The sequence below is a fragment of the Triticum aestivum genome, chromosome 6B (genome assembly GCF_018294505.1).
Source record: "Triticum aestivum cultivar Chinese Spring chromosome 6B, IWGSC CS RefSeq v2.1, whole genome shotgun sequence".
Lineage (NCBI taxonomy): Eukaryota > Viridiplantae > Streptophyta > Magnoliopsida > Poales > Poaceae > Triticum > Triticum aestivum.
In genome coordinates, this window is record NC_057810.1 from 57,902,378 (window position 1) to 57,909,405 (window position 7,028).

At 47.0% G+C, this 7,028-nt stretch overlaps 2 pseudogenes; both read left to right on the top strand.

Annotated features, from left to right (window-relative positions):
• Window positions 1-549: 549 nt before the first annotated feature.
• On the top strand, window positions 550-904 carry LOC123133466 (NADH-ubiquinone oxidoreductase chain 3-like; annotated as a pseudogene).
• A 26-nt stretch (window positions 905-930) lies between these two features.
• LOC123133465 (ribosomal protein S12, mitochondrial-like) lies at window positions 931-1,325 on the top strand (annotated as a pseudogene).
• The last annotated feature ends 5,703 nt before the right edge of the window (window positions 1,326-7,028 follow it).

A 7,028-nucleotide genomic window follows, 5' to 3' on the forward strand; every position in this document is an offset into this window, starting at 1 on the left:
GATTGTATCATGGGTTCGAATCCCATTTCCTCCGGCACGGAAGTAGAACGGGTGGGCGAAATTACGTGAGAGAAAGAACCTCAGATTGATGGAGTCCGGCAGTCCGCCGTCAGACAGAATAGCTGCTTAGTGACTAGGAGCGGAGCGCCCCTTTCTTGTTCTTGGTGGCGTCTATAGCGAAGAAGACCTTCCTGAACAAGGGCCGTCCAGTCCCTGGCTGGCTCTCGGTTCTTGAGCAAGCTCCTCCACTGCAGGTAGGATGCTCATAGATGAAGAAAAGAGACTTTAGGCAAGTGGTTCTGGTAGCTCAGCTGGTTAGAGCAAAACAAGCAACGGATTGAGCAACTAGCGCGAAAGCCGTTGCGCGTTAGCGCATCCGTTTTCTTGTTGGACTGCAAATCCTTTTTTTCTTGTTTCAGTGAGAAGAGCAAGGGGCATTGCCCTGGAAATCCTTCAGTGGTTCGAATCCACATCTGAGCGTCTTTTGTATGCCGCTCTGCGAGCAAGGAGCGCCGCGAGGAGAGAGAGAGAACGAAGTGGGCTTTGGTGATGTCGGAATTTGCACCTATTTGTATCTATTTAGTGATCAGTCCGCTAGTTTCTTTGATTCCACTCGGTGTTCCTTTTCCATTTGCTTCCAATAGTTCGACCTATCCAGAAAAATTGTCAGCCTACGAATGTGGTTCCGATCCCTCCGGTGATGTCAGAAGTCATTTCGATACGATTTTATCTGGTTCCTATTTTATTTATTATCCCTGATCCGTAAGTCACCTTTTCTTTTCCTTGGGCAGTACCTCCTAACAAGATTGATCTGTTTGGATCTTGGTCCATAATGGCCTTTTTATTGATTTTGACGATTGGATCTCTCTATGAATGGAAAAGGGGTGCTTCGGATCGGGAGTAACCAATTTTGAAAGGGCAAAAGGGGGAAGGACATAGGAAAGAGGGATGCCTACAAAAAATCAATTGATTCGTCATGGTAGAGAAGAAAAATGGCGCACGGACCGTACTCGAGCTTCGGATCAATGTCCCCAGAAGCAAGGAGTATGCATGCGTGTTTCGACGAGAACACCGAAAAAACCTAATCAGCTCTACGTAAGATAGAAAAAGTACGGTTGAGCAATCGACATGATATATTTGCTCACATTCCAGACGAAGGTCATAATTCGCAGGAACATTCTATAGTCTTAGTCAGAGGAGGTAGAGTGAAAGATTCGCCAGGTGTGAAATCCCATCGTATTCGAGGAGTCAAGGATTTGTTGGGAATTCTGGATCGTAGAAAGGGAAGATCTAAATATGGTGCAGAAAGACCTAAATCGAAATGACTGGAAGATGCCTCTGGAACTTTTGGGTTCTTTTTTGGGGGTGATATGGAAGCAGCTAGCTCCCTTTCCCTTATTACGTTACCATTTCTCTCCGCTATTCTTCGCTTAGAAGGGCTTGACTTACTTAACTTACCGCTTTCCCGAAACTAGCTAAAAAAGGGTCGGGTATACCTGCCTGATGAGATAGGGTTTTTTCTAAAGCGGGAGCTGCTGTCGGTATGGGCAATTTCTTAAGTTCTTTCATTGATTGAGGGTTTTTTTCTCGTAGAAATGTATGTTCGTTTTCTTTTCTTTTCTCGTTGTGATTTGAAGAACATAAAAATATCCCCTAATCACATGCCATACCCAACAGGCCCTAATCACATGCCATACCCAGCAGGCCAACAGAGAATGAACATTGATCTTTTTTTTGCATGGTAATACATGTCTCATTCATATCATAAAGATCAAAGTACAAGTCACGTAATGACCGACATGACAAAACTGAAAAGATACCAGAATATCTCTGAGCTTGACACCAATGCCCGTCACCTGCCTCCGGCACCACCACAGCAGCCACCAAAAGAAAAGAATGACATATCAGCTCCTCACCCGAGCTCGAGGCGGCTCCATCGCTGGTATGCAGCTTTGCGGACCTTCATGGTGGCTCACCAAAAGTAAAGCCATCATCGATGAACAAAACAGACTGGAGAAACACCCCGGACACACCATCGAATTCCAGATCTAGCACCCCATCACGACTAAGACGCCGAAGGAGAAAACCATACCTGCCATCCACAAACCGCGAACTCAACACATGTTCCGTCTTCCAGATGTCGGTGAAGCAGACCACAATCAACATCCACTCCTGGACTACATCCCAAACTCTGCACCATCGCTGGAGCAAACACCGTCACAACGACGGAGCCCGAGGACACAGGTCCACCACGAGGATGCGGCCGCCACGCCATACTTGCTTGAACAAACTAGTTTTCAAACCCATCTCCAACCATAGGGCCGATGGCCTCGTCATGGAAGGATCCGAAGAATCTTTATTCAACACCGTCATCATCACCACCGAAGCCAAGAAGTGCTAGCGATGCAAGAACCGAAACCGTAGTTGAAACATGGTTTATACCTACGTACTATACATTTTTTGAGTGTCACTCTTCCACGGCCATATCATGATTTTGGAATGTGTTTTTGCCGGCAAAGTCAACCCAATTGTGAATTTCATGCAATCAATGTCCAATGATCAAGGTTCCACCCCTTATGTCAACTGATAGCATCAAGGTCACCCTGTCATGTTGAGTCTCTGATTATCATTTTTTAGAAGTTCAAACTCAAGTAATTCCAGGTGCTTTGTTTTTTTCCCTGAATGATGGATCGTCATGGAACCAAGATGTGAAGCAAATCATTGAGTAGCTAGATACTAACATGGAGTGATATTTTTTCTTTTCTTTTCGTAAGGAACATGGGGTGATATTAATGTACACAAAGAATGCAGGTGCTGCCACAATGTCAGGACATGAAGGAAATGAACCAATTATCTTTTGCGGGGAAATATAGGAAGAACAGAATCAGGTGTCACAGGATATGCGGTGTGTGCAGATGCTTCTCTACAGCAACTGCTAAAGCAAGGAATGGAGTCTTCATCCGACCAGCAAAAGAGCACATCAAAAAGGAGGAATTTACATATCAGCAGCAGCTGCAGAGGCTCCAAGGTTGCTGCACACACAGATCGCCACAACTTTGAGAAACAAACGCATCACCTTCCTGTCGGACAATCAGATCTTAGCTCGGGCAGCAGCTTCAAAGAATCTTCGACATGGACCTGTTCATCGGGATATTAGGCCTCCCACACCTAGCTGCTTTCTTTGATGCTACGCACAAGCCACATTCAGATTCAGGTTTTCCATATTCACAGGGTCCACAACTTTAGGGCTCATGAATGTGTGGGCAACCAATTTTAATCTCATGGATTCTCAACATAGCCCAAAACTGGCTTCCTATAATACCACTCTGTTAATCTATTCTACTCTCATGAAGCTAGGCAATCTTCAGACGCAAGTTTGAAAAATCACACTTGTCTTTGTACTTTTAGCTCTGATTCCAGTAAGCTTGGCTCCTGACAGACACTATAAAAAATACACTTCCGTGATGATACGTGTTTGTCACAGTAGGTCACATTTTTTGTCATGTATGTACATCCATGACGATTTTATGACAAAATCAAGATAGTCATACTTGTGTTGTCGTAGAAGTGTTCCATGTCATTACCAAAATCATCATCACGGAAGTGTCTACTTCCATGACGATAAATCGCGCGTCACAGAAGTGCTTTCATCAAGGGTGACCGACACGTGGCATCCACCGTAATGGGACGTCGTTAAGCTATCGGGTCCGGTTTTGGACCCGATAACTCGTTAATAGCCTGGACCAATGGGAAATTTCCATGTAAAATTCTGATTGGCCGGAGGAAACACGTGTCAGCTCGTCAGTGAGTCAGATAGGCGCCTATGATATGTCGACACATGCGACAACCCACCACTGGCCCATTTAGCTTACAAACGCCAACCCGTTTGACTTTGTCATAAGTTAGCGGGCTGGCCCATGAAAAGCCTGTTAACGGTCTCTTTGCAAATAACCCATTTTACGGTCCGGGGACTCACGGTCCGTTAGGGCCTAACCAAGATCGGCCCAACAACGTCATGTGGGCCGTCGAATATAACACCAGCCCGGCCCACGACGTCTTTCGGCCCATATGAGGCCTTCGTATCTTTAGGCCCTTTAGAGGCCCATGGTGACTCTAGCCCATAATGAATAGTAAAATTCTTTGTACCTGTCAACGGCCCATGATTCACATGGACCATTTCTAGCCCATGTTAGCTTTCAACCTACTGACGGCCCATACGTTCTTGGGCTCCTTTCCGGCCCTCGATTACTTCCGACCCGTTATTGGTCTGTTCCCCTAATGGGCCAAATTTGGCCCATGGCAAGAGTCGGCCCGTTTCTGGCCTGTTAACCCATTGCGTCGTTTCCAGCCCGTCCTATATTCTGGCCCATTAACAACCCGTTATGCCTGTGATAGAATTAAGCCTTTGCTATCCTATGGCCTGTTAACGGCCCGTTACCATGCTGGGCCGATACAAATTACGCCTGTTTATGGCCCATGTAGACCCATTTATCTGACGGCCCGAGGCCCACCGATTCTACGGCCCTGTTAGAGGCCCATTTATCAATGGCCCGTACGAGACCCATGGATCCTACGGCCCGTAGGAGGGTCAAGGTTACCACGGTCCGTATATGGCCCATGGTTGTTGCGGCCACTAGCAAACCAGGGAAAAAGAAGACTAGGAAATTGTTGGAAATATGCCCTAGAGGCAATAATAAAAGCATTATTATTATATTTCCTTGTTCATGATAATTGTCTTTATTCATGCTATAATTGTGTCATCCGGAAATCGTAATACATGTGTGAATAAAAGACACCAACATGTCCCTAGTGAGCCTCTAGTTGACTAGCTCGTTGATCAACAGATAGTCATGGTTTCCTGACTATGGACACTGGATGTCATTGATAACGAGATCACATCATTGGGAGAATGATGTGATGGACAAAACCCAATCCTAAACATAGCACAAGATCGTATAGTTCGTTTGCTAGAGTTTTCCAATGTCAAAGTATCTTTTCCTTAGACCATGAGATCGTGTAACTCCCGGATACCGTAGGAGTGCTTTGGGTATGTCAAACGTCACAACGTAACTGGGTGACTATAAAGGTAGACTACGGGTATCTCCGAAAGTGTCTGTTGGGTGACATGGATCAAGACTGGGATTTGTCACTCCGTATGACGGAGAGGTATCACTGGGCCCACTCGGTAATGCATCATCATAATGAGCTCAGAGTGACCAAGTGTCTGGTCACGGGATCATGCATTACGGTACGAGTAAAGTGACTTGCCGGTAACGAGATTGAACGAGGTATTGGGATACCGACGATCGAATCTCGGGCAAGTAACATATCGATAGACAAAGGGAATAGCGTATGGGATTGATTGAATCCTCGACATCGTGGTTCATCCGATGAGATCATCGTGGAGCATGTGGGAGCCAACATGGGTATCCAGATCCCGCTGTTGGTTATTGACCGGAGAGTCGTCTCGGTCATGTCTGCTTGTCTCCCGAACCCGTAGGGTCTACACACTTAAGGTTCGGTGACGCTAGGGTTATGAAGATATGTATATGCAAAAACCCAAATGTTGTTCGGAGTCCCGGATGAGATCCCGGACGTCACGAGGAGTTCCGGAATGGTCCGGAGGTAAAGAATTATATATAGGAAGTGCTATTTCGGGCATCGGGACAAGTTTCGGGGTTATCGGTATTGTACCGGGACCACCGGAAGGGTCCCGGGGGTCCACCGGGTGGGGCCACCTGTCCCGGGGGGCCACATGGGCTGTAGGGGGTGCGCCTTGGCCTAGATGGGCCAAGGGCACCAGCCCCTATAGGCCCATGCGCCTAGGGTTTCCACCATGGAAGAGTCCATGTGGTGGAAGGCACCCTAGGTGCCTTGGGGGGGAGGGAAACCTCCCCTTGGCCGCCGCCCCCCTAGTAGATCTCATCTACTAGGGCCGGCGCCCCCCTGGCACCCCTATATATAGTGGGGGGGAGAGGAGGGATTTGAGACCAGCCCTTGGCGCCTCCATCTACCCCCGTTACGTCTCTCCCTCGTAGTCTCGGCGAAGCCCTGCTGCTGTGACGCCCTGCATCCACCACCACGCCGTCGTGCTGCTGAATCTTCATCAACCTCTCCTTCCCCCTTGCTGGATCAAGAAGGAGGAGACGTCTCCCGTCCTATACGTGTGTTGAACGCGGAGGTGCCGTCCGTTCGGCGCTGGTCATCGGTGATTTGAATCACGTCAAGTACGACTACATCATCACCGTTCTTTTGAACGCTTCCGTGCGCGATCTACAAAGGTATGTAGATGCATCTAATCACTCGTTGCTAGATGAACTCCTAGATGATCTTGGTGAAACAAGTAGGAAATTTTTTGTTTTCTGCAACGTTCCCCTACAGTGGCATCATGAGCTAGGTCTATGCGTAGTTCTTCTTGCGTGAGTAGAACACAATTTGTTGTGGGCGTAGATTTGTCAACTTTCTTGCCGTTACTAGTCCTTTCTTGCTTCAGCGGTATTGTGGGATGAAGCGGCCCGGACCAACCTTACACGTACGCTTACGTGAGACCGGTTCCACCGACTAACATGCACTAGTTGCATAAGGTGGCTGGCGGGTGTCTGTCTCTCTCACTTTAGTTGGAGCGGAATCGATGAACAGGGTTCTTATGAAGGGTAAATAGAAGTTGACAAATCACGTTGTGGCTTTAACGTAGGTAAGAAAACGTTCTTGCTAGAACCCTAATTCAGCCACGTAAAACTTGCAACAACAATTAGAGGACGTCTAACTTGTTTTTGCAGCAAGTGGTTTGTGATATGATATGGCCAAAGTTGTGATGAATGATGAATGATCTATATGTGATGTATGAGATGTTCATGCTATTGTAATAGGATTCACGACTTGCATGTCGATGAGTATGACAACCGGCAGGAGCCATAGGAGTTGTCTTTATTCTTTTTATGACCTGCGTGTCATCGAGAAACGCCATGTAAATTACTTTACTTTATTTCTAAACGCGTTAGCCATAGTAGTAGAAGTAATAGTTGGCG